This window comes from Salminus brasiliensis, chromosome 12 (genome assembly GCF_030463535.1).
Source record: "Salminus brasiliensis chromosome 12, fSalBra1.hap2, whole genome shotgun sequence".
NCBI classification, from domain to species: domain Eukaryota; kingdom Metazoa; phylum Chordata; class Actinopteri; order Characiformes; family Bryconidae; genus Salminus; species Salminus brasiliensis.
In genome coordinates this window covers 6,744,697-6,771,050 of record NC_132889.1, presented here as the reverse complement: position 1 = coordinate 6,771,050, position 26,354 = coordinate 6,744,697, and the positions used below count along the sequence as shown (strand labels likewise).

General features: G+C 43.3%; 2 protein-coding genes across 4 annotated transcripts in view; one reads left to right on the top strand and one right to left on the bottom strand.

Annotated features, from left to right (window-relative positions):
- Positions 1–12,907, bottom strand: part of nacc1a (nucleus accumbens associated 1, BEN and BTB (POZ) domain containing a) — a 42,207-nt gene extending 29,300 nt beyond the window's left edge. Inside the window, exon 1 of the mRNA XM_072694244.1 lies at positions 12,902–12,907. The gene's annotated coding sequence lies outside the window, so the exon portion shown is untranslated. The remainder of the gene's footprint in view (positions 1–12,901) is intronic.
- A 3,476-nt stretch (positions 12,908–16,383) lies between these two features.
- elfn2b (extracellular leucine-rich repeat and fibronectin type III domain containing 2b) overlaps positions 16,384–26,354 on the top strand; it is a 152,828-nt gene continuing 142,857 nt past the window's right edge. The window contains exon 1 of one of the 3 annotated variants that reach the window (XM_072692976.1): positions 16,384–16,468. The gene's annotated coding sequence lies outside the window, so the exon portion shown is untranslated. Of the gene's footprint in view, positions 16,469–16,680; positions 16,719–26,354 lie in introns of those variants that run through there. The other 2 variants (XM_072692977.1, XM_072692978.1) reach the window with 2 other exon arrangements.

Here is a 26,354-nt window from a genome sequence, read left to right as displayed (position 1 = left end):
ATAATAAATATAATCTGAATTATACTGCTCTTAAAGGAGCCATATATTATTATTATTATATAAAATAATAAATATAATCTGAATTATACTGCTCTTAAAAGAGGCATATATTATTATTATATAAAATAATAAATATAATCTGAATTATACTGCTCTTAAAAGAGGCATATATTATTATTATTATTAGTAGTAGTAGTAGTAGTAGTAGTAGTATTATTAAATAAAATCATAAATATAATCTGAATTATACTTTTCTTAAAAGAGCCATATATTATTATTATATAAAATAATAAATATAATCTGAATTATACTGCTCTTAAAAGAGCCATATATTATTATTATATAAAATAATAAATATAATCTGAATTATACTGCTCTTAAAAGAGGCATATATTATTATTATTATTAGTAGTAGTAGTAGTAGTAGTATTAAATAAAATCATAAATATAATCTGAATTATACTTTTCTTAAAAGTGGCATATATTATTATTATTATTATTATTATTATTAAATAAAATCATAAATATAATCTGAATTATACTGCTCTTAAAAGAGGCATATATTATTATTATTATTATTATTATTATTAAATAAAATCATAAATATAATCTGAATTATACTGCTCTTAAAAGAGCCATATATTATTATTATTATTATTATTATTATTAATAAATAAAACCATAAATATAATCTGAATTATACTTTTCTTAAAAGTGGCATTTATTATTATTATTTTTATTTTTATTATTATATAAAACAATAAATAAAATCTGAATTATACTGCTCTTAAAAGAGGCATATATTATTATTATTATTATTATTATTATTAATAAAATCATAAATATAATCTGAATTATACTTTTCTTAAAAGTGGCATATATTATTATTATATATTATATAAATAACAAATCTCTCTTTAAAGAGGAATATATTATTATTTTATATTATATAAATAATAAATATAATATGAATTATACTGGTCTTTAAAGTGGCATATATTATTATTTTATATCATATAAATAATAAATATAATATGAATTACTCTCTTTAAAGAGGCAGTTAAAGAGGGGCAAACACATCAACCAACTCCAACACAAGGGATACCTTTACTGGTCAGATATGCTTCTCACCTACTATTTGAAAATAGGAACCTATATTATCTGAGTTTTATATATAGTATCTATGAGTTTTAGCATCTGTAGTCCATTTGAAACAGAAGCTAAACAATATATTAAAAAAGAGCTGTAAAGACAATGAATTATAGACTAAACCCCACCCCACAGTACATGAGCTGCCTGTTACAACCAGTACAGATATTTACATATTTACAGCTGCCACTGTTGGGCCCTTGAGCAAGGCCCTTCACCCTCTCTGCTCCCCCAGTGCCACAGCAATGGCTGCCCACTGCTCCGGGCACATGTACTCACTGTCAGTCACTGTGTGTGTTTAATCACTAGTGTGTGTGTATGTGTTCACTGCATGGCTGGGTTAAAGGCGGAGGGCCTAATTCCATCTGTGTCCAACAGAAATGGCGAAGCTGGTTGTCTGAATTTCTAGTTCTTTTTTGGGGCAGCTGTGACCTAAAGGTTAGAGGATCTAAGGTCTAAGGCTGAGGTACCCTTGGGCAAGGCCCATAACCCCTACTTGCCCCCCAGGAGTGTGTTCACTGCACATTATTCCCTACAGGGACTTCTGTACAAACTGGTGGGGTTATTCTTTGGTGATAGAAGGTTGTAAGAACAAGGCCTGTCTCCCTCCACCCATCCTCACCCTCTTCTATAGAGGGACCATAGAGAGCATCCTAAGCAGCTGCATCACTGCCTGGTTTGGGACCTGCACAGCCTCTGACCAAAAGATTACATTGAATACATTGTGAGGATCATCGGAGTCTCTCTCCCCTCCGTCATGGACATTTACACTGCCCGCTGCATCCACAGCATTGTGGATGACTCCACCCACCCTTCACACTCCCTCCTGCCATCAGGAAGAAGGTACCGCAGCATCCGGTCCAACACGACCAGACTCTGCAACAGCTTCGTCCCCCAAGCCATCAGACTTCTCAACTCAACTCAACTTCTGAACTGATGTCTTTACTGTTACATGCACTCTCTCTCTCTCTCTCTCTCTCTCTCTCTCTCTCTCTCTCTCTCTCTCTCCAACCATTTACCCCAGATAAAATGGGAAGCATTTTTTTTTGCACAAAGCATTTGCACTAATATCTTTACTACCTCACTGGACTCAATATTTATTACACACTGCATAATTTGCACACTACCCCCAATTATTTATTATTCTCTGTCTGTACTGTGTTGTGTTGTCTGTCCGCACTTGTATTGTGTTGCACTTGTGTTCTGTGTGCACTGTGTCTATGTTGCACCATGGTCCTGGAGGAAGGTTGTTTCGTTTCACTGTGTACTCTGTATGTAGTTGAAATGACAATAAAACCCACTTGACTTAACTTGACTTGACTTGACTTGACTTGATATCATGTTCTAGTGAGCTGAAACGTCTCTAACGGTATTTACACAACATACAGTCTCCTGCTACCCTTTCACAACAGCCCCTTATCAATGTTTTTGCATATACAGATCCACATTATGGAGAAGGTGGAAGAGTTATTCATGTGCATGCTGAAGAGGACTCTCCCGGGACACCTCACTAGGCCTCATTCTTCTCGCCCCCTTGGGACGAATTATGCAACCAAATGTTTTGTAAAGATCATATAGACGGCCAGATTTAGAAACACTGAATTCAGACGTATGTGAGGACGCTTCTCCAGTCACAGTGAGAGAGAAAGTGTGTGTGTGAGAGAGAGAGGGCCTGGTTACCTGTACGTATGTACCTTTACAGACCAGACAAAACTTTTGATTCAAGCATAGTTGTATATATAATAACGTGTGTATATACAAATTTCATACATTACATACACTGATGGGATGAGCACACATTAAAAATAAAAGTGTGTTACATGTGACATGTCTAAATGCGGTAAAAGGTGTAAAAATAGCAGAAGAGGTGATTATTCATAAGAAAATTCCTCTGATTTGTCTGTATGGTTGATAATAATGAGACAAAAGTATCAAAAGACTGACAGGGACCGATGCTTTGTCCAAGAGGGTATTCCTGCCTGACCAGGCAATAAAAATATGTATATTTTGGCAAAATTTGTCCTCACCATTTTGCAACAGTTTAACATTGCATTAAAATAATATTTAATATGTAATAAAATGTACCTTTTACTTTCCAACTGATTTTTCATATACGCAAACTACGCAGTAAAAATAGCCAAGTTTAAATTCTTGTTATTATTAATTTTTGTGATGATCAAAACTAACCAATTAACACACTGTTCACATATTTGGCCCACAGCAGTTTAGCCCCACCCACTCATACTGGACTGGACTGTTGCTTTAAGGAGGAACAGTATAGGGAAGCCAATCAAAACAGGGGTTTTATATATATATATATATATATATATATATATATATATATATATATATATATATATATATACAACATTTAAGTGGGCTTAAAAAGCAGCCACAATCTATTTTTCTACAAAACGTATCTGTTTTAAGACTGATATCAGTCTTAAAACAGATACGTTTTGTAGAAAAATAGATTGTGGCTGCAGCTAATCTATTTTTCTACAAAACGTATCTGTTTTAAGACTGATATATATAAATATATATATATATATATATATATCAGTCTTAAAACAGATACGTTTTGTAGAAAAATAGATTGTGGCTGCTTTTTAAGCCCACTTAAATGTTGTAAGTGGACCTCGGGGAAGAGTCAAATACAGGGAACATGAGGGATGTGGGCTTGTGTGATGGGTTGGCTAATGGTTGTACAAAAATTAATAAATGAAAAAAATAATAAATAAACATAAAGAATTCCAAATAAATAAATAAAAGTGATTTAACAGTAGAGAAAGTCTTTGCCTCAGTAACAGATAAACGGTGGAGAAACACTGACATCTAGCGGCGGAACCTCAGTATCACCAAACCAGTCCGTCTGAACAGCCCTGACATTGCACTTATTTCCACAGGTGGAACTGTGTACTTTCCAAAACGACATATAAAAGACATTTGAACTTTATATGAAGAATATTGAGAGATGGATATGATAGTTATATGACTAAAAACTCATTTTCGTTAAAAATGATTTGTAAACAAATGACATAGGCACACATTTATTACTACTTAAGATGTCAATTTCTGGAGGAGCCTGTCTTACTTAGACCTCAGACTTCAGATTGATGAAGTGAGGGATAGCGATCAATCATCATGGCAAGATCCGAAAAGCTCTCAGAGGCCTTCAGAAAGAAGGTTGTAGGTGGGAAGGGATTTAAACATGGTCAGGTCTGGCCATCAAGCAAGAGCCAACCAAACCTTTATTATTTATTTGTTTTATTTTATTGAACTAATTTATAAATAACAAAATAATTGTATATAATGTATATAATGTATACCTTGCAATGCACAACTCATTTACACATTACAACAAATAAATGCATTTATTTTAGCCGGTAGGTATAACTGTGACCTTAAAAAATTGCCTTCACATTCATGCCCATAATAACGATATGTAAACTTTTGACCACAGCTGGATTTCAAAGCAATTGTGTGTGTATGTGTGTGTGTGTGTGTGTGTTTTATAAAGACCCTTAAGGGTCTCGGATTCCCAGACTGTCCCATAGAGAGCTGTGAGGTCACATTCTCGCGGGATTTCAGCTCCCCGTGCTGCTGGCAGCAGAAACAGCAGCTTCAGTCCCAGTTTTGAGCTTCTGCAGAGACGAGTGTGTGTGTGTGTGTGTGTGTGTGTGTGTTCTGCAGACAGACGGCAGAGGAGGAAGGGGTGGGTGGTGGTGGTGGTGGTGGTGGGGGGTGTTCATTATTTCAGCAGGGACACGAGCTGCCACGTGAGCGGTTTAAGCGAGAGCACGGGCTGCACGCGCTGCTTGTCGCCGCTAGATGGCAGCGCGCGCCTCCGGACTGAAGCTGCACCGCTGCAGTGTTTACTGCGGTACAGCCTGAATACCATCAGCAGCTGCTGATGGTACACACAGACAGACAGACAGACAGACACACAGACATCATAGACAACACATCACATGATTGTATTGAACTGATGAGACTGATGTGATCAGGCCTCTGGGGTTCACTTCCTTAGCTTTGCAGCGAAGCTACGAGGCTAACGTATCACAACATCATCCCAAGCCTGCCATGGATGCATCTGTTGAGTGTATTTGTTAAGTATTTGTCTCTGGTGTATAAACAGCTAATGTGCGACTTTGGCTGGGGGCGAAAAATGCTCAGATGTGGTTTTACAACCCTGTTTACCACCCTGTTATTTCACCTCAGAATGAAACGCAGGGTGTGTCCCAAGTAGGTACTAATCAGGAATACTACTTAGTGTCCAGTGCCCTGTTCACTGTCCCCTACAAGCGGAAATCCAGCTCACTATATAGAGCACTATTATAGGGCACAGAATTTCACAAGGTAGTGAACGATTTCGGGCTCGTTATGTGTGTGAGCTCATTGCTGTGGGACAGAAGAGTGCGTCGCATAGAGGGTTGCCAGATTGCTACAGTGGTTTCCAGCCGAACGTGTTTCAAAATCCACCAAAATACACGAAAAAACACCCAGCATTTCAGTGACAGTAAACCAAACAACCCAACATGGCCTAATAATAAACCGTCCATATGATAAAAATGTACATTAATTTATGTTATTTTCACGTGTATATTAGTTTTATAATTTATAGATTTAATGTGGTGCAACTCAAATATTTTAAAAAATATTTTTAATGCATTTTTTCTGATAGGACACGTGACCCTACATAATCAGATAGGTTCATGAAGCAATGCAGCATCACTGGGCATTCCCACACCCAGGTTCATTTCCTGCCATTCTTCTCTGCAGATCCTTTTAAGCACAGATTGGATGGGGACCATTTTCAGGTCTTCCCAGACATGTTCAATTGGGTGCAAGGCAGGACTCCGGCCGGGCCATTGAAGGACATCCACAGAGTCGTCCCTAAGTCAATCCTGAGTCATTGTCGTGTTGGAAGGTAAACCTTCAGCCCAGTCTGAGATCCCAAACACTCTGGATCAGGTTTTCATTAAGAATATCTCTGTACTACTCCATTCAGCTTACCCTCAACCCTGACCAGTCTCCCTGTCCCAGCCGCTGGAAAAACACCCCCACAGCATGATGCTGCCACCACCATGCTTCACTGTAGGGGTGGTATTGGGCAGGTCATGAGCAGTGCCTGGTTTGCTCCAGACATGAAGCTTAGAATTGAGGCCAAAAAGTTCAATCTTGGTTTCATAGGACTAGCGGATCTCGTTTCTCACAGTCTGAGAGTCCTTTATGTGCACTTACTGAGGAGAGGCCTCTGTCTGAGCACATTCCATGAAGCCCAGACTGGTGGAGCGCTGAAGTGATGGTTGACCTTCTGGAAGTTTCTCCCATCTGCACACAGGATCTTTGGAGCTCAGCCAGAGTGACCATTGGGTTCTTGGTCACTTCTCTTACCAAAGGCCCTTCTTCCCAGATGACATAGTTTGGGGGCGTCCAGCTCTGGAAAGAGTCCCGGTTGTTCCAAACTTTTTTTTTTTTTTAAGAATTCTGGAGGCAGCAGAAAGAAGGCTATTTTTTGTACAATAAGATCTGTGCCTCCACATAATCGTGTCCCTGAGCTCTACAGGCAGTTCTTGCCTCCTCATGGCTTGGTTTTTACTCTGATGACAGGTGTGCGCCTTCCCAAATCATGCCCAATCAACTGAATTTACCACAGGTGGCCTACAATTAAGGTGTAGAAACATCTCAAAGATGATCAAGAAAAATGGGAGGCCCCCTGAGCTATATTTATAAACATTCTATCACCAAGTGCAATGCAAAGCGTCTGATGCACCGCCACTGTACTCTAGAGCAGTGGAGACGTGTTCTCTGGAGTGACAAATTACGCTTCTCTGTCTGGCAATTCTTGGGTTGGACGAGTCTGGGTTTGGCGGTTGCCAGGAGAAAGGTACTTGTCTGACTGCATTGTGCCGAGTGTAAAGTTTGGTGGAGGGGGGATTATGGTGTGAGAGTCACCAGAGTACTGGTGTTTAAATATGCTGGTTTATGCCGGCCTGGGACTTGTTGACCCAGCATACCAGCATTCTGAACGCAATATATGGTGGATTTCACTGAAATTGTACCTCCATTTTTATGTTATTCACTTTTTTTTGACAGAATTCGAATTTGGGAGTACACTGTGTCACTATTTCAAGATGAATGAACCAAAAGAAACACTAAGAAGGTTCCTCCCCCTTCTTCTGTACAGTTGCCACCTTGCCATCCATCCATTTTACTACCCCCCTTCTTCCTGGTCAGGGTGGCAGTGGCTTTGGAGCCTACCCAGAATTATTGAGCACAAGGCAGGAATATCCCCACGGTAAAGGGCATCAGTCTATTGTAAGGTACTACACACACCTGCTCAGTCATACACTCACACCAGGGGGGATTTTTGGGGGAATCCACAGAGACACAAGGAGAACACCAATTATTCCCTCACAGAGACCAGAGCCAGGTTGGAACTCATAACCACAGACCCCTGGAATATTGTCACTTGTATAATATTCCTATATTACTATCTTAAAGTAATTTACACTAGGTGTCCAAATGTTTGTGGACACCACTTCTAATGAATGCATTCAGCTACTTTAAGTTGCACCCATTGCTGACACATACATGTGCAAATGCACACATACACACACACACACACACACACACATACATATACACAACTTCACAACTTCTAGTCCCTGTAGAGAAGTACTGCCAATATAATAGGACTCTCTGGAGCAGGTAAACATGAACCTATTGGCACCATGCTGTCTAATACCAGGCGTAGGCTACAAGGATATAAAGCCCGCCAGCATGTTCTCTGGAATGATGGTGCTCCATCCGGTACTTTTGGGATGAGGTGGGGTGGTCATCATCCAACATTCTGACTGAACTAAAGCCCTTGTCACTGCATGCAACCAAATCCAAAAGCAACGAGGATCCAAAATGTAGTCGAAAGCCTTCACTGGACAGAAGAGACAGTGCGTCAGATTTACACTCCATATGCATAAAATCAGCCTGTTCCCTTTATACAGAGACTTTCCTGGTCCTGAGCTAATGGTTGTTGATAAAGTCCCCTCACAGATACCCAGAAGCCCATCCCGAATGAGGCCATCCACTTCCACAGACCGGCTCAAACAAAGAAATGCAATTAAGTCTGATAATAAAACATTAGGGGAAATTTAACGGCTGGCTAACAGGGCCCACACAGTGTCCTGTACTGGGAAGGTCTTGAGCCGCAGACAGTTTCCATCCGTTCCTGGACCTGGATCCTTGAGTCTGCTTTCTGGGACGATCACAGTCACAATAACACCTGGCCCCACCTTTCACCAGTTTTGCGGTTTGCCCCAGGTACACATACTTCCCCTGGGAGTCCAAACAGCAGAGTCGCTCACTGTCTTCAACCGCAGACTGAAGACCCACCTCTTCCGAGAGTGCTTGAGCGAAGAGAAGAGTATTATGGACTTGTGTTTAGTAGTGTCTAAGCTTAGAGGTATCTGCGAATTTTTAGTCTTTTCAAACTAGCTGAAAGTTTTTGGAATTGGAATTGTTTGAAATGAGCTTAAAGTGATATTTGGAATTGGAGTGGTTTAGAATAGGTTTAAATTGATAGTGGGAATTGTTTTGGGGTGGGCTCATAGTGATAGTGGGAATTGTTTAGGGGTGGGCTCATAGTGATAGTGGGAATTGTTTAGGGGTGGGCTCATAGTGATAGTGGGAATTGTTTAGGGGTGGGCTCATAGTGATAGTGGGAATTGTTTAGGGGTGGGCTTATAGTGATAGTTGGAATTGTTTAGATAGGTTTAAAGGGGTAGTTGGAATTGGAATGGTTTGGGATGGGCTTAATTTAAAGGCTTGTCCTAAGTGAAATATCTATTTGCAAATATAGAAACCCCACTGGGCCGTCTTTCAAGATCAGATATGAGTGGTAACCAGTATGTAAGTATTTAGTGATGCAATGCTAATTGGTGGGCTATAAGCTTCCATTACTTGTCAGCAACATTAACCTCATAGCTCCACTGCTGCACTAAGAATTGGAAGTTCAGATGTTGAACATGTTTAGGGTGATCGTCTACATTTGGGGTGGGGCGGAGTGGCTTTGGGGTTGTAGGGGCGGGGAGAGGATCAGGGGTTGCAGGGGGACAGTGTAGGCTAATTGTCAATCTGCGTCTTTAAGACTGAATCCAGTGAGGACGTGTGAGTGTGTTTACTAAAGCTGCAGCCTCCAGACTCCTCCACTCACGACTCCCAACTGCTGCAGCTGCGTTCCCATGGCAACAGGCCGCAGAAGTGAGATGAGCAGCGAGCGAAAAGACATGTTAAAAAAAACACACCCCTTTCTCTTCCTTCTCACACACTCATTTGCTTCTTCTCTCCTGTTTCTCTCTCGCTCCCTCTCCTCTCTCTCTCCTTCTTAAACTCTCTCTCTCTCTCTCATTCTCCCTTCCCACTCTCTCTCCCTCCTTCCTTCTCTCGCTTTCATTTACTATGCTGTCTCCCTCTCCTTCACCTCACATCACTTTCCTCTCTTTTTCACTCTTTCACTTTTTATTACTCATTCTCTCACCCCCGCATTACTCACTCACATCCATCTCCTCCCTCTTTCTCTTGCTCCACCCATTTTTCTCTCCTCTCTCACTTCCATCTCTCTTTCCTCTTCTCTCTCTCTCTCACTTCCTTCTCTCTCTCCCCCCTCATCTTTCACTCTCTCTTGTCTCTCTCCCTCCCTTCTCTCTCTTTCTTTTCCCGCTCTATCATTCTTGTCTCTCTCCATTTTTTCGGACTCTCTCTCTCCCATCTCACCTTCTCTCTCTTGTTTCTCTTCCTCCATCTCTCTTTCTCTCTCCACATCTCCCTCTCTCCATTTCCCATCTTTCCCTCTCTCTTCCATTTCTCTTTCTCCCATCTCTCTCTCTCCCTCACTTCCATCTATCTCCTCTTCTCTCTCTCACTTCCATCTCTCTCTCTCTCTCACTGTCTCTCTCTCTCTCTCTCTCTCTCTCTCTCCTCTTCTCTCTCTCCCTCACTTCCTTCTCTCTCCTCTTCTCTCTCTCACTTCCATCTCTCTCTCTCTCTCTCTCTCTCTCTCTCTCTCTCTTTCTCTCTTCTCTCTCTCCCTCACTTCCTTCTCTCTCCTCTCCTCTCTCTCCTCTCTCTCTCACTTCCATCTCTATCTCTCTCTCTCCTCTTCTCTCTCTCCCTCACTTCCTTCTCTCTCCTCTTCTCTCTCTCTCTCTCTCTCTCTCTCACTTCCTGCTCTCTCTCCCCCATCTTTCACTCTCTCTTGTCTCTTTCCTTCCCTTCTCTCTCTTTCTTTTCCCGCTCTATCATTCTTGTCTCTCTGCATCTTTTCTGACTCTCTCTCTCCCATCTAACCCTCTCTCTCTTGTTTCTCTCCCCTCCATCTCTCTTTCTCTCTCTACATATCCCTCTCTCTCTCATTTCCCATCTTTCCCTCTCTCTTCCATTTCTCTTTCTCCATCTCTCTCCCCATCTCTCCTTTTTCTTCCTCTTTTCTTTCCCCCTCTTCCATCTCCATCTCTCTCTTGTTTTCCATCTCTCTCTCTCTCTCTCTCTCTCTCTCCTTCTTAAACTCTCTCTCATTCTCCCTTCCCACTCTCTCTCCCTCCTTCCTTCTCTCGCTTTCATTTACTCTGCTGTCTCCCTCTCCTTCGCCTCACATCACTTTCCTCTCTTTTTCACTCTTTCACTTTTTCTTACTCATTCTCTCACCCCCCCATTACTCACTCACGTCCATCTCCTCCCTCTTTCTCTTGCTCCACCCATTCTCTCCATCTCCTTCTACATCTCTCTCTTTTTCTCCCAGTCTCTCTCTCCCTCACTTCCTTCTCTATCTCCTCTTCTCTCTCTCCCATACTTCCATCTCTCTTTCCTCTTTTCTCTCCCTCACTTCCTTCTCTCTCTCTCTCTCCCATACTTCTATCTCTCTTTCCTCTTCTCTCTCTTTCTCACTTCCTTCTCTCTCCCCCCTCATCTTTCACTCTCTCTTGTCTCTCTCCCTCCCTTCTCTCTCTTTCTTTTCCCGCTCTATCATTCTTGTCTCTCTCCATTTTTTTGGACTCTCTCTCTCCCATCTCACCTTCTCTCTCTTGTTTCTCTTCCTCCATCTCTCTTTCTCTCTCCACATCTCCCTCTCTCCATTTCCCATCTTTCCCTCTCTCTTCCATTTCTCTTTCTCCCATCTCTCTCTCTCCCTCACTTCCTTCTCTCTCCCTCACTTCCATCTTTCTCTCTCTCACTTCCATCTCTCTCTCTCTCTCTCTCTCTCTCTCTCTCTCTCTCCTCTTCTCTCTCTCCTTCACTTCCTTCTCTCTCCTCTTCTCTCTCTCCCTCACTTCCATCTCTCTCTCTGTCTCTCTCTCGCTCTCTCTTCTCTTCTCTCTCTCCCTCACTTCCTTCTCTCTCCTCTCTCTCTCACTTCCATCTCTCTCTCTCTCTCTCTCTCCTCTTCTCTCTCTCCCTCACTTCCTTCTCTCTCCTCTTCTCTCTCTCCCTCACTTCCATCTCTTGCTCTCTGTCTCTCTCTCTCTCTTCTCTTCTCTCTCTCCCTCACTTCCTTCTCTCTCTCCCTCACTTCCATCTCTTGCTCTCTGTCTCTCTCTCTTACTTCCTTCTCTCTCTCCCCCCTCATCTTTCACTCTCTCTTGTCTCTCTCCCTCCCTTCTCTCTCTTTCTTTTCCCGCTCTATCATTCTTGTCTCTGCATCTTTTCTGACTCTCTCTCTCCCATCTAACCCTCTCTCTCTTGTTTCTCTCCCCTCCATCTCTCCTTCTCTCTCTACATCTCCCTCTCTCTCTCATTTCCCATCTTTCCCTCTCTCTTCCATTTCTCTTTCTCCATCTCTCTCCCCATCTCTCCTTTTTCTTCCTCTTTTCTTTCCCCCTCTTCCATCTCCATCTCTCTCTTGTTTTCCATCTCTCTCTCTCTCTTTCTCTCTCTCTCTCTCTCTCTCTCTCTCTCTCTCTCTCTCTCTCTCTCTCTCTCTCTCTTTCGGCTGTAGTGACATGCTCATTCTTTCCACCGTCAGAAGAGATGTTGCCAGGTCTCCATCCTCCGAACATCTGAAATTCACTTTGAAAACAGAGCAGCGGAGAGATGAATAAATGATGGTGTGAATAAATGAACACATGCCGGGATTAATAAGAGAGCGCTTGCTGAAGGAGCGGTTGCCATACGTTGTCAAGTGCCTGACGTAGCTTCACCCAGTCACTCTCTCTCTCTCTCTCTCTCTTTTATTTGTTCACTAAATGTGAAGAAACACTCATGCCGAACTGCACCCATAGCAAAAAACCTTCTATATAGTACTGAAAAGGGTTCTCTGCCTGGAACCCTTTCTACTGCTACAAAGAGACGACCTCTTGAAGAACTCGCTACACCCTCTTCCTCTTAAAGCGACACTGCAGCCTAATTTCTCTCGAATGCCTGTCCCACACTACAGGATTTTTATTCTTTTTTTAATCCTAACCGATTTTGTTTTTGATTGTTGTTAGTCATGAAAGTGCGCTACACTCTGTTACATCGCCACACACTACAGGATAACCTGTAGGAACATCATCGTTTACGATCAACCTGAAATCGGGAGGCCTGATTGTCCTGTAGTGTGGGCCGGGCATAAGTCATCTGTAGCATGTGGTCGATTACCGGTCGGTCAGTATTACCAGGCCCCAAGTGTCCCAAGAAAACCACCTCACCACCTCCACCACCCAAGACAAATTGGGTCCATAGCTTCATGCTGTTGGCACCAAATTCCGACCCTTACCCCCGTGTGTGCCTCAGCAGAAATCCAGACTCATCAGCCTATGCCCACAGCCTGAGCCCTCTGCAGCCTCAGCTTTCTGTTCTTGGCTGACAGAAGGGGAACCCCTTGAGGTCTTCTGCTGTTGTGGCCCATCCGAGTGGTTATCTGAGTTCCTGGAGCCTTTCTGTCAGCTTGAACCGGTCTGGCCATTCACCGTTGATCTCTCTCATCAACAACGAGGCTGTTGTGCTGACGATTCCAGGAGATCATCAGTTCTCGAAATAGTCAGACCACCACTTCTGACAGCAACACTCAGAGTGCCTGAGATTTCTGAGGCTTGCTGTGAAGCTGCTGGCCCTAAGAATCAGTAGGTAGTCCAGGTGTTCCTCATAAAGTCTTACAGCAGAAGAACTGTGATGGGCAGTTACTGCTCTGTCTTTCTGTCTCTTACAGTAACTATTTCATGCAGAATGGAAAATACTGAAATACTCAGTAAGAGATAGAAACAATAGGTCCATCCATAGCATTGTACAGTAAGCAGTGGAGGCTCTCAAAGCTGAGACAACTGCTTTAAATGGCCCTGGAATTACATCAATACGCCACATTAATATTGTAATTCATGTGGTTCAATAATCAGCTTAACAGCGACATTCACAGCCTTTCAAGACCATAAGAACACAAGAGCGCTCCAAGGCCACGTTATCAGAACCTCCTCTCCTGTAGCTCCAGCTTGCTGGTGTACAGTTGGAGACTGTGGTGGTGTATTGTCCTTCACCAGAGGTCAGTTTCTGAACGCAGAGAAGCTCTTGTTGCAACCCAACCCAACCCAACCAAGCACTTTCGAAGGTTCACCAATGCTGGGGCTCGGCTAGCAGAGTGAGATGGCAGGCAGGATGACCCAGTATGGTTCTAACCAGCGACCCTCCGGTCCTAGTGGCAAACCACATGGCCGCTGTTGAATATGGTCCAGGTGCTTGGTACTTGGGTACTTGACCTTTTTTTGGAACACTTTTGGTAGGTAGTGACCGCTGCATACCGGGAACACCCTGCAAGACCTGCCTGATGTTTAGGAGAGGCTCTGATCCTCCAGTCGTCTAGCCATCACAATTTTGCCCCCTGTCAAAGTAGCCCAGATCCTTAAGCTTGCCCATTTTCCCTGCTTTTAACACCCTCACTCTTTTATCTCTCTCTCTCTCTCTCTCTCTCTCTCTCTCTCTCTCATTCTCTCTCTCGCTATCTCTCTTTCTCTCTTTTTCTCTCTCGCTATCTCTCTCTCTCTCTCTCTCTCTCTCGTGCTATCGCTCTTTCTCTCATTCTCTCTCTCACTATATCTCTCTCTCTCGCTATCTCTCTCTCTCTCGCTATCTCTCTTTCTCTCTCTCACTATATATCTCTCTTTCTCGCTATATCTCTCTCTCGCTATCGCTCTTTCTCTCATTCTCTCTCTCGCTATCTCTCTTTCTCTCATTCTCTCTCTCACTATATCTCTCTCTCTCTCTCTCTCTCTCTTTCTCTCATTCTCTCTCCCTATCTCTCTTTCTCTTTCTCTCTCTCGCTATCTCTCTTTCTCTCATTCTCTCTCTCGCTATATCTCTCTCTCTCGCTATCTCTCTTTCTCTCATTCTCTCTCTCGCTATATCTCTCTCTCTCGTTATCTCTCTTTCTCTCATTCTCTCTCTCGCTATCTCTCTTTCTCTCATTCTCTCTCTCGCTATCTCTCTCGTTTATCTTTTTTACTCTCTCTCTGTTGTTTTCTCTTTTATATCTTTCTCTTACTCTCTCTCTCGCTGTCTATCTCTCTCTCCCTCGTTTATCTCTTTCTCTGTCTCTCTCTCTCACTCGCTGTCTATCTCTCTCCCTCGTTCTCTCTTTTATATCTTTCTCTTACTCTCTCTCTCTCTCTGTTGTTCTCTTTTTTGTTTCTCGTACTCTCTCTCTTGATCTCTTGCTGTCTATCTCTCTCTCCCTCATTCTCTCATTTATCTCTTTTACTCTCTCTCTCTCTTTCTATCTGTGTATCTCTCTCCCTCTATCTCTTTCATCTCTTTTACTCTCTCTCTCTCTTTCTTTCTTGGTATCTATCTCTCTCTCCCTCGTTCTCTCATTGATTTCTTTTACTCTCTCTCTCTCTTCTTTGCTGTTTACCTCTCTCTCTCCCTCGTTCTCTCTTTTATCTCTCTATCTCCCTCTCTCTCTCTCTGTTTATCTCTCTCTCTCTCCCTCGTTCTCTCTTTTCTCTCTCTCTCTCTCTCTCTCTCTCTCTCTCTCTCTCTCTCTTTCTGTCTTTCTTGCTGTTTATCTCTCTCTCTCTCCCTCGTTCTCTCTTCTCTCTCTCTCTCTCTCTCTCTCTCTCTTCCTTGCTGTTTATCTCTCTCTCTCCCTTGTTCTCTCTTTTATCTCTCTCTCTCTTTCTCTCTGTCTTTCTGTCATTCTCTTTTTTAGATGTTTCTCTTACTCTCTAGATCTCTCTCATTTGTTCTCTCTCTCTGTGTCTTCCTTGCTGTTTATCTCTCTCTCTCCCTCGTTCTCTCTTTTATCTCTCTATCTCCCTCTCTCTCTTTCTTGCTGTTTATCTCTCTCTCCCTCGTTTTCTCTTCTCTCTCTCTCTCTCTCTTCCTTGCTGTTTATATCTCTCTCCCTCGTTCTGTCTTTTATCTCTCTCTCTCTTTTCTCTCTCTCTTTCTCTCTCTCTCTCTCTCTCTCTCTCTCTCTCTCTCTCTTCCTTGCTGTTTATATCTCTCTCCCTCGTTCTGTCTTTTATCTCTCTCTCTCTTTTCTCTCTCTCTTTCTCTCTCTCTCTCTCTCTCTCTCTCTCTCTCTCTCTCTCTTCCTTGCTGTTTATCTCTCTCTCCCTCGTTCTCTCTTTTATCTATCTCCCTCTCTCTCTTTCTTGCTGTTTATCTCTCTCTCCCTCGTTTTCTCTTCTCTCTCTCTCTCTCTCTTCCTTGCTGTTTATATCTCTCTCCCTCGTTCTGTCTTTTATCTCTCTCTCTCTTTTCTCTCTCTCTCTCTCTCTCTCTCTCTTCCTTGCTGTTTATATCTCTCTCCCTCGTTCTGTCTTTTATCTCTCTCTCTCTTTTCTCTCTCTCTCTCTCTCTCTCTTCCTTGCTGTTTATCTCTCTCTCTCCCTCGTTCTCTCTTTTCTCTCTCTCTCTCTCTTCCTTGCTGTTTATCTCTCTCTCTCCCTTGTTCTCTCTTTTATCTCTTTCTCTCTGTCTTTCTGTCATTCTCTTTTATAGATGTTTCTCTTACTCTCTAGATCTCTCTCATTTGTTCTCTCTTTTATCTCTTTCTCTCTTACTATCTCTCTCTCTCTCTCTCTCTCTCTCTCTCTCTCAGTAAAATATGAAGAATCGCTGCATTAAGAAATTAATTTCGGTTCTTGATTCTAATTTCAAGCGTTGATTTCAATTACAGTCAGATTTGATCTCACCGCCCCCCTCAACCCCCCTCCCCCCACCCTCTCTCTCTCCCTCCATCTCTCTCTCTCTCTCTCTCTCTCTCTCTCTCTCTCTCTCTGATCCTCTCAGTAGTGAGGCACGCAGGCAAATCCAGCCTCACTCTTCCAGCGGATTCTCTCCAGCTCAGGTAAGCCGCTCTGCTGTTCTGCTGCTGTTCTGCTGCTGATCTTCTGCTGCTGATCTTCTGCTGATGTTCTTCACATGTTCCCACTGATCTGAGATCACTGATCCGGCCTCTTTTTTTCTTTTTTTCACCTCGTGGTTGCCCTGCTCGCGGGCTGTAGTCGAGCGCGTGCGTTGCTGTGATCAAAAACGTGCCGAAACCCCTTTAATTTAAAACGCTCGCTCGCTCTTCTCTGATCGTGAACGCGCCTCCGGTAAGCGGCGTGGAGAGGATGTACCGCGCGCGTTACGCATGTGTGTGTGTGTGCGCGCGTGTGTGTGAATGGTTCAGTGTAGCGCGCGGTGTGTTTTCGCGGGTTGTTGCTGTTGCGTTTGGCTTTGGGTGCACATGAAGAGCGATGGTGGACCATGTGTGTGTGTGTGTGTGTGTGTGTGTGTGTCGTTGTGACGCACCGCCAGTTCGCCCTGACAGATGTGCTGAGGGGATTTGGCATTAAAGAGTTTTTTTCACTGGAGAGCCTTGTGACACTGTGTGTGTGTGTGTGTGTGTGAGACACTGTGTGTGTGTGTGTGTGTGTGTGTGTGTGTGTGTGTATCTGCGTCGTGTTCTGCTGCTTTTCGCTTCTGATCGAACGTGCTGGTCAGGGATGGTGTGTGTGTGTGTGTGTGTGTGTGTGTGTGTGGATGTATGGGTTTGCAGGGCGTATGTCTGCTTGTGCGCGCGCATGTGTGTGTGTGTGCGTTCATGAGTGTGTATATATATATATATGTGCATGTGTACAGTATGCGCGTGTGTACGTGTCTAGGCTTTAAGGGTTCTTTAGTAAACGCAGTGGTTCTGTACAGAACCCTGGCAACCATTAAAGGAACCGTCTGAATGCTTCAGTGGTTCTTCACTATGATGGACAACCTCTCTATATAGAAGCACACAGGGTTCCACTGTTGCTACGAGTCAAAGAACCCCTATTCAGTGCTAGCTAGAACCGTACAGTTGAATGGTTCTTCTCTGTGATGGACTAGATCTTGCAAAGAACATCGTTAAAGAACATATTTGAAGTAGTTATTAGTAGGTATTCTTAATAGCACCTAAAAGGGTTCTGTTGTTACGAGTTCAGTGGTTCTTCTGTTTGATGGACAATCTCTTGTATAGAACCTTTAGAGAACCTTGTAGAAATTGTTTTATATTCTTAACAGCACCCAAAAATGGTTCCCCCTGTTGCCACGAGTCAAGGAATCCTTTTTACCTAAACTGTCTAGAACTATATAGATAACTGGGTATTTTGTGTGATGGATAGCCTCTTGTAAAGAACCTTTAAAGAACCTTTTTAAAGTGGTTCTATATTCTAAATAGCTCAAAAAAGAGGTGTTATTGCTACGGGTCAAAGAACCCTTTTTCAGTGCTAAATAGAACTGAATAGATAAATGGGTATTTTCTGTGATGGATAGCCTCTTGTTAAGAACCTTTTGGAAATTGTTCTATGTTCTAAATGGAACCTCAAAATGGTTCCCCTGTTGCTACAAGTCAGAGAATCCATTTCCCTACAATATCTAGAACTATATAAATATATGTGCATGTTCTGTGATGGATAACCTCTTGTAAACAACCTTTAAAGAACCTTTTAAAAGTGGTTCTATATTCTAAATAGCAACAAAAAGGGTTCCACTACTGCTATGAGTCAAAGAAGCCTTTCCCCTACACTATCTAGAACTATACAGATCATGCATTTTAATGAAAAAAAACTCTTGTAAAGAACCTTTATAAAATGGTTCTATGTTTTAAACAGCACCAAAATAGAGTTCAAGTATTGTAACGACAGAGAGAGAGAGAGAGAGAGTGTGCGCATGGCTGTATGTCTATGGGGGTGTGTGTGCCCGCTTGTACACTAGATGGACAAAAGTATTAGGACACCTGCTCAGTATTGGCTCACCTGGCATGGTGCCAATAGGGTCATGATTATTATTATTTTTTAAAATCTGCTCCAGAGAGTCCTATTCTATTGGCACTACAGATGTGTGTGTGCATTTGCACATCTGTGTCAGCTGTGGATGCAACGTAGTTGCAAAGTAGCTAAATACATTTATTAGAAGGGGTGTCCACAAACATCTGGACATACAGTGTAGGCATGTCTGTGGGTGTGTGTACGTGTGTGTCTGCTTGTTGTATATACAGGTATATTTGTGTGTGTGTGTGTGTCTGCTTGTTGTATATACATGTATGTATGTGTGTGTGTGTGTGTGTGTCTGCTTGTTGTATACAATGTATATATGTGTATGTGTGTGTGTGTCTGCTTGTTGTATATACATGTATATGTGTGTGTATATGTGTGTGTGTCTACTTGTTGTATATACATGTATATGTGTGTATATGTGTGTGTGTGTCTGCTTGTTGTATATACATGTATATGTGTGTGTGTGTCTGCTTGTTGTATATACATGTATATGTGTGTGTATATGTGTGTGTGTGTCTGCTTGTTGTATATACATGTATATGTGTGTGTATATGTGTGTGTGTGTCTGCTTGTTGTATATACATGTATATGTGTGTGTGTCTGCTTGTTGTATATACATGTATATATGTGTGTGTCAGTGTGTGTGTGTGGCGAGCATGATATTTCCTAGAGATCTAGAGATGCCTGTTACTTTAATGTAAGTGTGTGTGTGTGTGTGTGTGTGAATTATGATTTATGTTTCCTATAATTCAGAATGACGAGTAAACCTCAGGGTGTTCTCCCGACTCTGCTAGTAAAAACCCACCCTGCGAGCGATCGGACACAGCAGGGCTGTACTGGGGTGTTATGTCATCAGCATGTGTGTTTGGTTTGAGATGTGAGCGATTATTCCCGTGAGATGATGTAACTGATTTTCACGCATCACTAACGAGCCATTTCCCACTCTGGGATGGGACGGGGGGGCTGGGGGGGTGCGAGAGTCTCACACTGCTTCCAGGTCCTGCCTCTGTGTGGTTTTCTGAGTCCTTTTCTATTATTTACTCAACGTCCAAATGCCTCAGTATTTGGTGTGTCCACAGTCTGGAACTCTGTCTGCCTTTGACTCCAGACGTCTTGTAGAGCCGATACGTCGATACGTCTGTTTCCAGTGTTCACAAAGGTGGTCAGTAGGATGAAGGTGTGGAATTGGGGCATTTGATGAAGACTTGCATATTTTAAGCCCTTTTCAGACTGAAGTTTGAGTTTACATGAGGTCTTGGGATAATTCTGTGTTTCACAAAGGCTCCTCTGTGAGTCCTCCTGGTCAGCCTGGTTGACTGGCTTGGTCTTGCTGTCATACTGGTGGTCTAGCTGGGTTTGCTGGTCATGCATGCCAACCAGCTTGGTCTTCCTGGTCAGGCTGGTTGACTGGCTTGTTTTTGCTGGTCATACTGGTGGGCTAGCTGGGTCTTGCTGGTCATGCATGTCAACCAGCTTGGTCTTCCTGGTCAGGCTGGTTGACTGGCTTGGTCTTGCTGTCATACTGGTGGGCTAGCTGGGTCTTGCTGGTCGTGCGTGTCAACCAGCTTGGTCTTCCTGGTCAGGCTGGTTGACTGGCTTGTTTTTGCTGGTCATACTGGTGGGCTAGCTGGGTCTTGCTGGTCGTGCGGGGTGTCAACCCGCTTAATCTTACTTCTCATGCATATCGACCAGCTTGGTCTTGCTGGTTAGGTTTCTTGACAAGCTTAGTTTTGCTGGTCATACTGGTGACCTAGCTGGGTCTTGCTGGTCATGTGGGACTGTAAGATATTAAACACTATAGAGTCGTGTAAAACATTGATCCAAAAAAGTAGATCAGATAAGAATTTAGCCTGTTTATAGAAACTGTTACTAAAATAATGATTTTACTGAGGTTTACCAGTATGAATTAGCATATCTTACCTAAGCAGTGGAGCTGTATTAGTCATAGAAACACACAGATCGGGTTGGACCGGTATAAGGTGATAATTTGCGTTAACAGAATTGGATCGTAATGAGGGGTAAAAAACCATGACCGGGACATCCCTAGTAAACAGTAGCGTTAAACAGCCTCAGGTCATGCTGTTTTCACTCCATCAAGTTAAAAAATGTTCAACTCCAGCAGAAAAACTGCTCAGTCAGTGTCAGTTTTAACGTAGTAACCAACAAAACAAGAGTTAAACTGAACTGGAGTGAACGCTGGGCTGAACAGTGGGACAGATTGACTGATATTTGTAATGAAAAATGCTAGCATGCCAAACTCAGTGTTAATCCATTTAGCATCCACTCAACCCGAGTCAGCAAAGTTCGGTTGAAACCCTTTAGAAACAGACCCCTCAGCACCGGGTCTTGGTGAATAGCTTAATGTAGAAATACGAGGATTGCTCTTTGCTAGTTGTGATGTTCGGGGCGCTCACTAATCTTGCTAATGTTGCTATTGTTTACATAGACTGAGTAAGAGGAATGGTCTTTAGTCTGTGGTCTGTGGTGTTAGTCTAAGGAGACGCTCTGCTCCTTCTCTGCTTTGCTAAACTTCTCACAGGCTCTGATGTGCGCCGCTATCTAAACGTCGCCTTTAACACTGAACACATTCCCCTCAGCTTTGCATGCAGCGGTAAACAGCGTGTGCCGCAGACGTACAGGAACCTTTGAGTCTGTGTTGGAGGGACTTCCAGACATGTTGATGAAGAGGGAGGCTGAAAACCGGCGAGCACTCTGTTGAACGGTGCAGGTGGAAGTTCAATAATGATACTATTCAGAGCTTGACGTGACGACCCAGAAAGGTCTATTCAGTCTTATAACTCTCATAGCTCCCTATTTTCATTTTAGGGCACTAACGAGTGCGTCGGCCACTTTTCTTTAAGTGTCCGAATCGTGAAGTGGAATTCCAATGTGATTTTGAAGGCACTGTAACAGGTTTTGGTGAGATAACAGTGACACTGCGGTATTTATAAATGTTGATGGTATCTTTAATCAAGCAATGACAAAGATAACCTTTTCATGGGGCCCAAAATCCCAACCTGATGATAATTATAGACTTCCAACGTTGGAGAGAATATGACCGCCACCCCCCCCAAAAAAAAGTCAGGATAGTCAGGACCAAGTATAGCAAAGTGACGGTAATGCTGCCAGTCGTCTGGGGGTTAATTAATTCCACACGAGTCCCGTTTGGACAGGTGGCCTTGGGCCCGGCATGCTGTGATCTTGGAGGTCAGTCCAAAGGCCCTGTGTGGCAGAGGACGGTGAGGTCAAATCCTTTGACGGCATCTCCTGGCCTGACCGCAAGGTCTGAGGCTGTTTCTGTTTTGCAGCTCTGAGTGACCGCTTCCACGCCTCCGAGGCCACGGACCTCAATTGTCCTGCGCTGTTTTGCGTGTGTGTTCCTGGGCGAGAGGCAATCGCTTCTTTATGTGGTTAGGGAGGGAACAGAGCGCTGTGTGTATGTGTGTGTGTGTGTTGCCTTGCGGGAGAAGTTGGTCTCTCTCTTTTCGCCGCATTAAAAGGCAGTAATTATGATGCCAAGCCGAACGGTCTCCCGTCTCTCTAGATAAGTCCCTGAAGACAGCATCTCTGCGGGACGTCAGTGTGCCTTTCAATTAGAGCTTCATAATGACATAAGGAGGGGAGGGGTGGAGGGGAGAGAGAGAGAAAGAGAGAGAGGGATAGAGTACAGAATTAAAACAACAGAGTATGAAATGAGGGAGATGAAAGGTATGTTAAGGGGATGTAATCTTACATGACACTGACATAAGCCTTTCATGACAACTGACGTAAACCTACATAAGCATTCCAGCAGCAGGCGTATTCCAGCAAACATCAGTTGCCATAAGATGTTCTAGGGTGAATTACATCTGTAAAAGACTTTAGGCTTTAGGACAGGCCTATCCACGTAGGTGTCAAGTAGCCTAATGAATATGGCCCCTAGGTAGAGTACACTGCTATCAAAAGTTAAGCAATTTGAGGAATTTCACCTCTGTGGGAACTCGCACCCAAGGCCAAGAATCAGTTTGGGGGTAGGTGTCTTGTTCAATTGAGCCATTGAGGGACATAACTCCCAGTGCCCCCACTTCTTGCCAGTGCAGGGGATCAAACCAGCAGCTTTCCAGACATAAGCCTGGTTCCCGGAACTTCAGGCAATGGATGCCCCTGATGCTCTGCAGTATACCAGTAGTTTAAGGCCCAAGCTGACCCATGCGGACTGTTGAAAGAGCTATCAATGGACACCCAAGCCTCCAAACCGGATCTTGGATAAATGAAATAAGGCCCAATTATACCGGGTACATGTGTGCTGTCTACCAGTGGGAAGTCAAATCCATGGAGGCCCTACCTTGCAACCATTAAAGCCTTGCTGAGGTCTTGGTGCTATTGGAGAAAGCTGTTTTGGTGAAGTACCAATAGCATATTAGGCACAGATCATAATGTTTTGGCTCATGGGTGTGTAGATTGCTGTGTGAAGTTGAATAGATCAGGAAGCTTAGATATCCTTCTAGTATTGTTATAGGTCTTTGTTTGTAAGAGTATTGTTGGACAGACAGATGATGTAAGGGCTCAGAGTAGGACTCGAAGGACCGCTGCCATATTCTGTACTTTCATCAATAAGTAATCAGTTTAATTTAGTCATAAAGCCACTAGGTCAACGGTCGGCAGCCTGCAGCTCTTTCTCTTCTCCCTTGCGGCTCCACAGCATTCAAAAAGTACGGCTTGTAATTGCCGGAATCAATCTAATATATAGCTGTAAATGCGCCTCATTTGAAGCGTGCACGCTAGTTTCACTGCTTGCCTGGTCTTCGCCAGCTTTAACTAGAACTAGCAGGGCTTTCAGGGCTTGATGTAAGAGTCCAAAGGTGTCTTAATGTTAGGTCTTCAAAAGGTTCTTCACACTCACTCATATCTCTATTACAAACGTGGTTCTTGAGGGAACCGAAACGTAGATCTTCTATGGTATCACCCAAAAAAATCTCTTGCAGCAGCAGCTGCGTGTGTGTGTATGTATTTGGAGCACTGTCCACATTTGAGCTGAGTTAACTTTCCCTACACTGGAAGCTTCAGGCGTGATTTGTGTTGAAATGGAACAGAATGGCTCGTCCTCCCATTTGGGTTGCTGACCCCTGCACTGGGTGAATTGGGAGCACGCTGGCCGTCTGTTACACCGTCAGGGGCCTGAGGTGAACCTTTATGCAGCTCATAAATTTGCATATTGTTCCTGTTGGAGCAGAATCCCTCTTCTTTATTTTTACAACTGCAGCTGTGACCATTAGGTAATGAGTGGGTCGGCAGGACTACAATCACAGAGGGTTCTTTAGTCTACCACATACAGCCTTTATAAATGTCTGTGGTATCTCAAAACAAGGATGGTATTACAAAAATATGACGTGTCTGATGTGTCCAACGTCTGTTCTGTATCTAGTATCTAGTCCATGGCCAATAAGCTTATTCCCGCATGTGCATTTAAGAGGGACATTTAAGAGTAGGGGCGCTGTAGGCCCATCATAAGACAAGTTTAGCAACATGCTGAGTACGATTGAATGACAGAGCAAGCAAACCTGGCTGAACCAGTCTGCTAAATGTGCCTGAAAACAGTCAAAAACACTCCTAAGACCATTCACTTGACTTTGTGCTGTCAAATATTAGGCTTTATTCTCTAAACCTGTGTGATTTGAGCCTCAGTTAGCTGGAAAAAGGTCTGTGCTGTGGTGTTTAACCTGCTAGCTGACTTATCTAAGCCTAGATAGCCGGCTACAGTTAAAAAAAAATGGCAGAATCGGTCTCTCATTTCGCTTTTCTGTTACCCCCAACATCAGTCGCTCGACTTTGCTCTCTCAGATACGAGGGTTTATCATCAAATTTCGCTCAGCGGTTAGTCAACAGAAGCTGCACTGGGTTACCTGATACTCGCCCAAGCTAGCTAAGCAAAGGATGGCTTAGCAAGTGGGCTACAGATCCAAAACCACAGGGTAAAATTAATTTCCCTTGATCTGAGTCAGTCTTGTCTAAACGTTTATCTAAAGTGGGCTTTCAGTCTGCCAGACTGTTATCCTGCTAACTAAGCTAATGCTAACCAGCTTCTCTTTCCTGATTCAGAGCAATTGCAGTTGTTGTCAGACTGACGGTTTAAACATTTGTTGGTATTTAAAACTGTAGTCATTGACTTGTATTAGAGTGATCAGCGCCGCTATCGTTGCTACTCTGGACTCAGCACATCAGAAGCTGTGTTACTTTGATGTAGTGGGCGGGATAATGCTGGCGAGACCTGGTTCTGCGTGTCACAGCTTGTCCAGAAAAGCATGGCATTCGCTACATAGCGAACTGACTAGAGGACGACCAAAACACTTTTCAGACACATTACATTCAGTAACACTACTTCATAAAAGAGGTCTGTCAACTGTGGAACGGTAGCTAGGTTACTGATTTGGGGAAATACATGCTTACATGTTTACATGCTTACATGTGGTTGGTGTGGCGCAACAGATAACACCACTACCTGCCACTGAGCTACCACACCATGTGGGAGACCAGGGTTCGATTCCCGGTCTGGGTGCCTGTGCTGCTCTACACCAATAAGAGTCCTTGGGCAAGACTCCTAACACTACACTGACCCACTTCTGTAATACGAGTTACCTTGTAAGTCGCTCTGGATAAGAGCGTCTGCTAAATGCCGTAAATGTAAATGTAAATGTTTACACACCTAATAGACAAGACCATTTATATTCGACACAGATGGAGGTTTAACCTTTAACCCATGCACACAGTTGACTCACCTAGTTTAGAGGTGGTTCACAGTGTAAATTACACTTCTTGACTGTAGGGAAGAGAGACCAGTTCTCCATACTGCTCCTTTAACCTTCAGGGGAATAATGAAATGCCACTTAAAGAACATCAGGAGAAGGCCACGCCCACTTATAGTTCAAATCTGAGTACACATACAGATAATGGTATTGAGTCACAGCCCTAATGTGGAGTCCCCTTGGCAGTGTGCCTGGCAGGAGTGAAGTATGTGAGCGAATGCGCTCCTCTAGAACTTCCATTGTTATTAACTTTGCTTAATGTGTGTGTGTGTGTGTGTGTGTGTGTGTGTGTGTGTGTGTGTGAATAGCTGTGCACACTGGGAGTCTCCATCATTTGCTGAAATGAAGCAGTGCAAAAACCACCATTGCTTTAAAATGGAAATGATTATCATCACCATCATCATTTAGTGGCGTGTGTATGTGTGTGTGTGTGTTGGGGGGCTGGGGGTCTGCTATGCAAACAGTTGGAGTTTCCATCAAGGCACAATGTCTATCAGGGGACGATTGGGAAGGGAACCCAGAATGAACCTATTCTGGAATAGCTGAATAATGAGAGTTCAGTACATGGAAATGACAAACCAACGAACCTCACACGGTTGGTTCTTTAAACACTTAGGATGCCATAACAACCATCTAGTAACAAACTAGCTAACCCAAAGCATCCACCTAGCAACACCATAGCAACCCCCTAGGGTGCCACAACAACCACCAGTTGCATGAATATGGTGTTGTTGATACTGGAGAGCAGCTCATCACCTCCAGACTCTGCCAGTTACGTGAATACAGGTTGCTATGGGAACCAGACCTCCTGACCGTTGCTTTTCCTGTGTCAGTGTCCGTAGAAGGGGATCATCTCAAACAAGAGGTTCAAAGCATGAATTACACTGCCTGACTATAGGGGGAGCCCATGAGCAAAATTAACTAATTCTTCATAGCCTAGCAGCTTCAATTTCAATTTCATACATCAAACAACAACTAAACCACCTGGGTTACCATAGCAACTGCATAACAACCTCTAGCAACCAATTTGCAACACCAAAGGAACCACCAGGGATACCATAACAACAGTCTACCGAACATTAAGGAAATCAATTAACAAACCCAAAGCCAGGGTAACCATAGCAGCTACCAGCTAACCTTTAGTGCCTAAAATACTCAG